This window comes from Lissotriton helveticus, chromosome 6 (assembly GCF_964261635.1).
Source record: "Lissotriton helveticus chromosome 6, aLisHel1.1, whole genome shotgun sequence".
NCBI lineage: Eukaryota > Metazoa > Chordata > Amphibia > Caudata > Salamandridae > Lissotriton > Lissotriton helveticus.
In genome coordinates, this window is record NC_136067.1 from 666945698 (window position 1) to 666956084 (window position 10387).

Here is a 10387-nt window from a genome sequence, read left to right on the forward strand (position 1 = left end):
ACCGTGGGAGGGAGGAGCAGCTGGGAGGCGGGAGCGGGGTGGCCAATGGGTGGGAATCAGGAGCGAAACAGGGCGGGGCCGCAGGGGAGCAGCGGCGGGGAGCAGGGAGGTGGACAAGCGGCGGGAAGGACACGAGGACGGCACAGGAGGCGCAAACAGGGGAAAAAGTCAACACAATACAGAAAATACAGAATAAACCAAGCAAACGCTGTACAATGGCGAAAAAACGCTAAGACGATCAGGGGCACAATGGAGACAGGGAATGAGCCGGTAGAATAGCAGTCCAGGCACACGCCTGTGCGAGGCAGCAGCGGAGGGGTCGGGGGTCCCGGCACTCAATGAGGGAGCTGCGCGGTGTGTGGAGCGACCAGCCCTGCAGGCAGGGGAAAAGGTCACCCTTTTAGGCGGCGGGGGCGTGCTCCAACCACGCTACTTCGGGCATACCAGCCGGGAACACGCCCCCCGCCTGCAAAGGTTTCCCGGGCGGTCGGGGCACCCGGCCATACGTTCGGGGTGACCGAGAGGTCTCCTCCTTTCCATTCTTGCCTTCAGAGAGAGAGAGAGAATCATGGAACGCCCTTTGTCTTTTTGTAGCTCCATGCTATTTGACCCATTGATCATGGAGAAATTTCTTCGGGAGACCCCATGTGCTGACAACTTTTTACTCTCTTCCTGAAAATGCTTATTTAGGGATGTCACTTTAGTGCTAGAGTAGGGATAGATTTATGCTTTTAACTCATCAACCCTCGATGCAGGGGAATGTGGACTCATGCTTCCTGATTTTTTGTATTCTATTTCTTGAATTAATTGTATTTTTATGCTGCTGGATACTCAGATTTGGCTTAATGCTGATTCCTATGTACTTCTGTACTCTAGTGTTGAGTTATCTCTATGTTCAGTTGTTAATGGCGTTGTACTGAATTAACTAACCTCAAGTACCTGTCCGCAGGTTAGGACTAATTGATTGTTTCGCTAAAGAATTTCCCTCCCCTCTACACTTTTATACTGGTAAAAAGAACCATCGGAGTTAGACTCAAGAACGACCTAGAACTTATGGGCCGAACCCTTTCAGTTGGTAGCAGAGTAGGATGGTTAGCAAATGAAGTGAGGGAAGAATCTAGAAGTAGTCTAGAACAAGTAGAACTTAGAACTCCAAGACCCTGAAATAGAGCCCAATGATCAAGAATTGAAGGCAACAGAACATGGTGGCGACCAACAGAGTTTGAAGGTGCAGCGAAATCTGCAGCGGAAGGAGGAGTGAGTATTAACAGGGTGTATGTAGTGTGTTAGTTTGCGGGAATGGTTTGATTGTGTGATGTCTTGCGGAGTTGGTGTGAGAGTCAAGTGAATGTGGTTTCGGGCCGGACATGGTCCAAGGATTGAGATTTGAGTAGCAGGTACAGAAGTGGCCTATGATCCCAGGATATATTAAATAGTTTAGAAGACACTGAAATTGTGATTGTCTGACCGGAGAATTGAGGAGTTGTCGTGAGACGTCATCAGCAGTTTGACCTAAGATAGGGAAATTTGTGTGAATGTGATATATAGGAATCGCCTAGTGGACCTTGTGTACAGAGGTTGACTATACTGATTCAGGTGATCCAATCTGGTCAAGGGTTACTTAGTGTGAATGTTCTTGAGCACATGAATTCTATTGATCTTTTCGAAAGGTAGACAATTACGGATTTAAGATATAACGACGTGCTGAGATTGGCTGGTAGATTGTTTCCTCGCAATAAATTGAACAAAACCTGCATTTTCTAAAATCATGCAATGATGCAGGGTGTTACAGTATTTCTTCTGAGGTGATGGAGGGGGTGTTACTCAGGTGAGCAAAGAGGCGCCACCCGAGGACACTCCAGCACACTATATAGCAACAAAGGTTGGGCTCCACGCTAAACAATTGGCATAAAATCACTGAAAAGGAGAGTGAATTGTCATTTCCACGCTTTGGGTCATTCAGATTGGATGTGGTAAATTAGCTCAGGGGAATGATGTTTGCAGTGCAACCTTTGCCAAGACCCACACAGTTTGAAGTGCTAGATGCATGAATGCGTGCAGCTCTAAGCAAAGATAGGAATATCAAGGGAGAATGAAGAAAACTGTAAAGGCGTATCAGGATGCACAGTGGGATGCAAGGCTTAAGAGGTGTGCTCAAGTGGATACCATTGAGGAAGCGAGGTTGTACCCAGTGCTAGTAGGAGACAGAGGGCCACAGGATAGGAACAGAAGGGCAAATGGGAGTGAAAGCAATGATAATGATGACAGCGAGTTGGATGAGTTGTTGGCTGAGTATCCGCCACCTTACAGTCTGCAAAGGGACGAAGGGGGGGCTAAGCTCTGAAGACATAGAGAATGTAGGAAGTGTATCAGCTCCAATAGCTCCTGATCCAGGGGATGTTGGGGGGATATTGACAGGAATAAGGGGGACAGGAAGGTCCATCTCAGTAGGTACAGTACAGGAAGGTGTTGATGCCCTTCACGGTTGCCAGAAGCTCTTTAAGTACCAGTTATCATTGGTTCTGTCATTCCTATTTATGGCCCAAAATCAATGGGAAATGTTGGACAAAGACAACCCATACCTGTTGAAGGAACTGTGATAGGAAGAACAGGAAGTGGGAATGGGAACTGTCACCCTTTAGTGCCTATGGAGTGTAGTACCCCTGAAGTGATGACCGTGGACCCTTTCGGAATACCGATTGGTTCCAATACTATACCCATGATAAGTACCAGTTCAGATCTGCGAATGTGGGTAACTCCAGTAAGAGTGCCAAGTAGCATGTTTCAAGAAGCAAGCACAAGTCAAAGAGCTCCTGACAATCCACACGTTCTGGATATTGCAGATTTAGAGTCACGGCTGAGGGATTACAATAACAGCAAGGAGAGTCAGAGTAGTAAGTTGGGTCAGGGTACTCCTGAAATTATGGAATTATGGGGAAGCTGAAGTTGGTGGATGTGGTGAGGTTAAAGGCTGAAGTTGATGAAATTATCAGTTACCACCCGAGGGGGGAGACAAGCTCATGAGAAGTTGTCAGAGTTGGCTCAACGGTTTGGAGCAGACTGGTCCCGGACAAAGACGCTACAGGGAAATCATAGGCTTGCTTACAGTGACCAAGAACTAGAGGAAAACAGAGTGACTGGGTTCCAGATGCACATCCGAGAATTGGTAATAGGAATAAGGGCTTGGAGCATGCTGGATAAGTGAGAAGAGAGATGGTCAAAGAAGAAAAGCATGAGAAAGGTGACAGGAGAAACACCACCTCTAGGAGGGTGAACGCAAAGAGTAGAGGCATATCCGTTATGGGAAGTGCCTAGTGGAGGATGAGTGCGTGTTCCTTGGAGTCGAGGTGATCTTGCTGCGTTCACAAATGATTTCCCCATGTTGAGAGACAAACCTGCTTTGTGGTATAATTAAGTTGATCACTTTGTTAAGATCTCAAAAGTACTGTGGGTTGACTGGTTCCTAGTGATCTATGGTCTGCATGTAAAATAGCTATTGAATGGTCTAGTGCTGAACCAGAGAGGGATTCAGTAACTCATGGTCCTTTGTACGATCAGGTACATGCTTGCAGTCCAAAAGAGCCCAATAAGACATTGACTTGGTTAAGATATATCGAACGACTCAGGAACCTAAGGAGAGAGTACATACTTATTATGAAAGGTTGTTACAGGCTTTCGAGCAGTGCAGTGGGTTAGATACACTCAACCCCAAAGACATGGGACAATTTGTGTCCAAAGTTGTGACTGGGTTGAGGAAGGAGATCAGTCTCATGATCCAACAGCACCTAATCTGTTGGTAGAACAAGTCCATATACAAGATCTTATGGTATGCCTGGTATTGTAGTGATGAGGTGGATTCTAAACATAGAGGATAAAGGAGAAACTGATGCTGGAAGAAATGTGAATGCCCAACAGGAAGAACAGGTGAAGGCAAAAGCAGGAACTGTAGCTCATGGGCAAGGGAATGTTCCAGGAGGTGTCCAAGTAACAGCAGTCACAGGGTCGACCGGAGAAGGACGAAGAAGAGAAGTCCCCATAGATCCAAAGATTAAGATAGATGTCACAACCCTTATGACGGTGCCTGAGGGGGGAGGAAGACTGTACCCTTGGAGCAGTCTTAGAGGTAGACCAAAGTGGGCCATACGTAGAAGCTGAAATAGATGGTCATCCCATCACATTCTTGATTGATACTGATGCAACCCGTTCTAGTGTGAGATTTGCAGCAGCCCCAGACCTGCCACTCTTTGGAAAATCGATCCAAGTTGTAGGAGTCTCTAAAAAAAGAATGACTAACCCTTTGGCAGAAGAGGTGGCAGAGACAATCAAAAGCTTTTAGGATCACCATCAGTTTGTGTTGTGTGATTTGAGTCCAGTATGTTTACTAGGGCGTGACCTGTTGTGTAAATTGAACTGTACTATCTAATGCAAACCAAAGGGAGTCAAATTACAGACACATGATGAGGATGTTGCCTTTAAGCTGCCAAACCAAACTTTTTTGCTACCTTGATCCCTTCATTGACAGTGGAAAACACGCCACTGAATCTGAGAGACACTGTCCCTCCAGTGGTATGGTTTTTCACAGGAGAAGAAATCGGACTGATTCGAGGAGTCGAGCCAGTCAGCATACAGGTCAAGCCAAATGCAGCGTTTTCCAGAACACCTATGTATAACCTAACACCAGAAACAGAAGCAGGGATTACACCTGTAATGCGCAGGGCTATCTGAAGGAGAACATGGGAAGTCCGTGCAATTCTCCTATTATGTGGTTGCAGAAGAGGGGAATAATGCACTGTCCATGAGCTTAGGAAGGTAATGACATAGTGATTCCATGTTGTCCAGTGATACAGAATCCATCTGTAATCCTATTCCAGTTTCCTTGTGAAGCTGAATGGTTCACATTGACTGACCTCTGTCAGGGATTTTTCTCTATTCCATTGCATGGGGAGAGACAATTTTTATTTGCTGTTACGTCTGTAGAATATTGTCTTAACGTGCTGTGGTATTCCACAAGGTTATACTGAAAGTTCATCCATATTCAATCAGATCTTGAAAAAGAACCCTGAGAGCTTGATTCTGCCTCGCAATTCAGTGCTGGTTCAGTACATTGATGACCTTCTCATTGCATCTGAAATGAGAGAGGCTTGCAGAAATGATATTATCTTCTTACTGAATCATCTTTCTGACAATGGGCAGAAGGTGTCTCGGAGTAAGCTGCAGTACTGTCTTAAAGAAGTACAGTATTTGGGTCATCAAATTGAGAAGGGCAAAAGGAAGGTGTCACCAGAGAGAGTGGAAGTGATCATAAAAATGAATACGCGTAATACCCAAAAAGAGGTCATAATGTTCTTGGGAATGGTTGACTATTATCAACAGTGGATCCCCAATTTCTCCCCGATGGCAAAGCCTTTGCAAATGCGGACCCACAAGGATGTGTGTGATCTGCTGCCTTGGTATAATAACTGTTTGCTTGCCTTCCTGGAGTTGAGAGAATGCCTGTGTGTGCTTCAGCTTTAGGAATGACTGATTACAACACAGCATGTTTGCTATTCTGCCACGAAAGGGAAGCTTGTGCTCTGGCTGTAACCAGACGCTTGGAGGTGCCGTAGACCAGTGGCCTACTTCTCAGCTACTTTAGATCTAGTAGCTTCAGCGTTGCCCGAACATCTCAAATCTGTTGCCACAACAGGTGTCAGTATTGAGCAATGTCAAAGCATTGTGATGGGTCATCCACTGACAGTATATGTGCCGCATTCAGTTGAGCTCCTGATGACGAGGACCAAAACACAGCATTTGACGAATATTAGCTTGACCCGATATGAGCAGGTGCTGCTTGCCACTAAGAATGTTACTCTGAAGCTGTGTTCTGTGTTAAATCCTGCTACCTTTTTACATGATCCAAATGCTGATAGGGAAGATTGTGAAGACCATGACTGTCTGGATGTCACTGAGCTTTGCATGAAAGCAAGACCTGACATTGTACAATAGCCATTGCCTGATCCTGATCAAGTCATTTTTTTGTTAACGGTGTTGGTTCCTGCCCAACTATGCCCGTGCAATGCAGGAGCGACGATAATCCCGTTCCTCTGAACCTACCACTCCGTGACCCACACCATAGATATTACCATGGGCCAACAGATTGGCAAGGGACAGGGGGCGGGAATAAGGGATGGACAGACAAGGGATCCTAAGTCTTCTCTCCAGGGACCTTCTGCCAGGACCACGTTTCTCCACGTGCTGTTACCACAGGGGACTGGATAAATCACCGTCTGCCATACAAAACAATGAATATTTATATCATTAGCCCTCTTTCTCTTCTCATGCCCCCACACACCACCCCAATACACTCCTCCTTACCCTCGAATGCTGTGGTGGATACCGGGTGGAGAACTCCGTCCAGGAGTTAATACTACAGTCCGGCAGGCCGGAGACGAAACAGGGGAGGGAAGGGCTAAGCGGCAGGGATATCGCGTCCGGAGACTTGGGACAAATGGGGATGTGGAGGAAAAAGTCGTGAAAACGACTAAAAAAACCTCCGTTATTGCCAGTCCACGTCAGTGTCTCCTCGCGTGCCGCAGATGGGGACCAGAACAGGCCAGAACAGGGAAAAAAGCACTGCACAACACGGGCTTCGTTGTGCGCTGGCCAGGAACCCGGAAACGCCCAAATCAGCACTCCGCCTCCGCACAACGATGTGGCTGGAATGCACAAGGGGGGCGGAAGTGCGGGCAGCGTTCGAACACACACCACCAGGAATCACTGGGTAATCCAGCCGGATCACCGATTCCTGCAAGAAGCGCCGGAGCCCCAGCCACTCCTTGATCCCAGCCGGGATAAAATGACTCCACAAAGACACAACAAACACAAGGTAACCAACAAACATGAAAAGACAAAGACGAACTGACTCACAAATAAACCTGGGAGGGTACTAAAGTAAGCGTCCAAGGGACTTAGTAGGGAAGGGGAAGTCAAGAGTCAAGACAAGAAGGGAACAAATCACGAGCTCGTGATAAACTGCAAATTTCCCAATGTACTAATACAGCACCTAGCTACAACCAGGAACCACACAACTAGATAACGAGCACCGAGGGCAGGGAAGAACAGCCTTTTATCCCCACCTAACCTGTCACATGGGATCCCTGGACATGGCAGGAGAAAGAGGACTATAGAGGACGGGAATCCTAACAGTACCCCCTCCCAACGATCCTCCCCACAGGGCAGGGCTTAGACGGATGTTGACGATGGAACATACGGATCAGACGAGGTGAGTGTACTCCCCCAGCCGGCTCCCAAGTACGATCCTCAGGGGAATACCCTTTCCAATCTATCAGATAGAAGAGACGGCCCTTCCGTCTTTCCGAATCCAAGATGGCCCGGACCTCATACTCCTTCTGTCCATCCACGATTATAGGGGGAGGAGGAGGTAATACCTGTGAGGATGGTACATAGGGCTTTAACAGGGACGTGTGAAACACAGGATGGACCCGATAATCACCGGGCAGATCTAATTTCATAGCCACGGGATTTATGATCTGCGTTATCGGGAATGGTCCTGCATATCTAGGTTGTAGTTTGCGGGATCCCCCAAGCCTCAGGTTCTTCGTAGCTAACCATACCTGGTCACCAACTTGATAACCGGGTGCGGGAACACGGTGTTTGTCCGCCTGCAACTTCATGGCAGCCTTAGCTGCCAACAACTGCTCCCGGGCAATATCCCATATCTTGCCCAAACGGTTACACACATCATCTATGGCTGGTACACGCCCTGTAGGTTGAATAGCCAACGCCCTGGGATGGTACCCTAACGAACAATAGAAGGGAGTCATGCCTAAAGCTGAATGCCGACTGTTGTTATACGCAAACTCAGCAATGGGCAGAGCCGTAACCCAATCACATGCCAAGGATGACGTCAAACACCTAAGGTACTGTTCCATGGTCTGATTGGTTCGTTCAGTCTGGCCGTCAGACTGTGGATGATATGCGGAAGACAACCTGACGCCCACCCGTAACACTGAACACAACTCCTTCCAAAAATGGGAAACAAACTGAGCCCCCCTGTCTGTCACCACTGCAGAAGGCAACCCATGGATCCTTACTATAGAAGACATGAATACCAAGGCCATCTCTCTGGCTGTAGGGATCTTAGGAAGGGGAATAAAGTGAGCCATCTTGGTAAACAGATCAACCACCACCAAAATAGCAGTGAACCCAGAAACGGAAGGAAGCTCGGTCACAAAATCCATACTAATGGTGTGCCAAGGGGAAGGAGGCACCTCCAAAGGTTGCAACAGACCCGATGGCTTACTATGAGAGGGCTTACTGATGGCACATACCGGACATGCTGCAACATACCCCTGAACATCCTGAACCAACGTATCCCACCGAAACCATCTTGCGCACAACTCCTTCGTCTTAGGAATCCCGGGATGTGCCACCAAGGCAGACGAATGACACCACTCCAATACCTGATCCCTCAAAGTTGGAGGAACGAACAACCGGCCCTCATAATACAACAATTCATCCTGAACCGATGCCTGGGACAAAGACAACCATGGGGTGAGATCCATCTTTAGTAGTTGTTGCTTTACTGATGCCAAAAACACTTCCCCATCCACCGCCCCAATGATTCTGTCTTCAGGTATCATGGGCCTACTCTCCCTACCCTGGCCCTGTTCTCTTGGGTCTACATGGATACGGGACAAGGCATCAGATTTAACCTGCTGTGCTGCTGGTCTGTACGTAATAATGAAATCAAATTCATTGAAAAAGAGAACCCATCGCATTTGGCGTGGTGTCAGGGCTCGCGCGGAACGAAAGAACTCCAGGTTTTTATGGTCCGTATAGATGGTAACGGTGTGCCGCGCCCCCCACAGATAATGTCTCCATTCCTCAAAAGACAGCTTAACTGCCAACAGCTCCCTCTCAGCCACAGTATAATTGCGCTCTGCAGGCAGCAAGGTCTTAGAAAAGTAGGCGATAGGATGCATACAACCTGTCTCGACCACTCTTTGAGACAAAACCCCTCCTACTGCACACAACGAGGCATCCGTCTCCACAAAGAATGGTAGGGCCGGATCAGGGTGGACCAACACTGGAGCCGATGTAAACGCCCCCAGCAACTGCTGGAAAGCCCCCTGCGCTTCTGGGGACCACTCAAAAGATACACCCTTTCTCAACAGTTGAGTCAGGGGGGCCACGATGTCCGAAAAATGTGAGATAAAACGCCTATAAAAATTGGCGAATCCCAACAACACCTGTATATGTTTTACTGACGTCGGAACAGGCCAGGTAGTAATGGCCTCGATCTTTCTCGGATCCATCCAAACCCCTCCTGCAGACACCACAAACCCTAGGAACTCCACCTGCGCGGTGCTAAACTGACACTTCGCTAGCTTGGCGTATAAATGATGTTCCCGCAATTTGCGCAGTACCTGGATCACGTGTCGTTGATGCTCGGCCCCTGTCTCAGAGAAGATCAGGATGTCATCCAGATAAACAATCACGCTCCGATCCAAGAACTCCCGAAGTACCTCATTTATGAAATACTGGAATGCCGCCGGCGCATTGCATAGCCCGAAAGGCATTACACAGTATTCATAAAGGCCATGCTTTGTCTTAAACGCCGTCTTCCACTCATCCCCTGCTCGCACACGCACCAGATGGTAGGCGCCCCGCAAGTCCAACTTGGTGAACACCTTTGCGCTGCGGAGCTGATCTAACAACACGGGGATGAGTGGAAGCGGATATTTGTTCTTGACGGTGGCCTTGTTTAGCGTTCGATAGTCCACACATGCCCGCAAAGTGCCTTCCTTCTTCGGAATAAAGAAGATGGCCGAAGAGACAGGCGAACATGAGGGACGAATAAATCCCATACGCAACATCTCATCGAGATACACCTTAAGGTGCAGCTCCTCAGGTTCCGAAAGAGCATACACCCTGCTACAAGGGAGGGACGCCCCAGGAATGAGATCGATCTTACAATCAAAGGATCTGTGTGGGGGTAGGCCTTGCGCCTGATCTACGTCAAACACTTCCCTAAACTCCTGATATTGCGATGGTACTGTATCCATGTCAGTGGCAGCACAGGACAACAACAACTCCTTCTCACCTGCATCCTTGTAACAGTGCTTGAGACAATACGAAGAGTCAAGAGACACTAACCTTTGTACCCAATCTATCCTGGGATTGTGCTCCTGCAACCATGGCACACCCAACACCACAATACAAACACAGGCCCATCTCTCTCCGGCGTTTCTTTTCCTCATCCGACAAAGGCCCTCTTACTCCGCCTATCTCCATTGGCTCAGACACACCTTTCGTCTCTCCAGCTCCCATGGACTTATTGTCAGGCCTCACAAACCCTCCCCGTGGCACCTGATAACGACTCTTC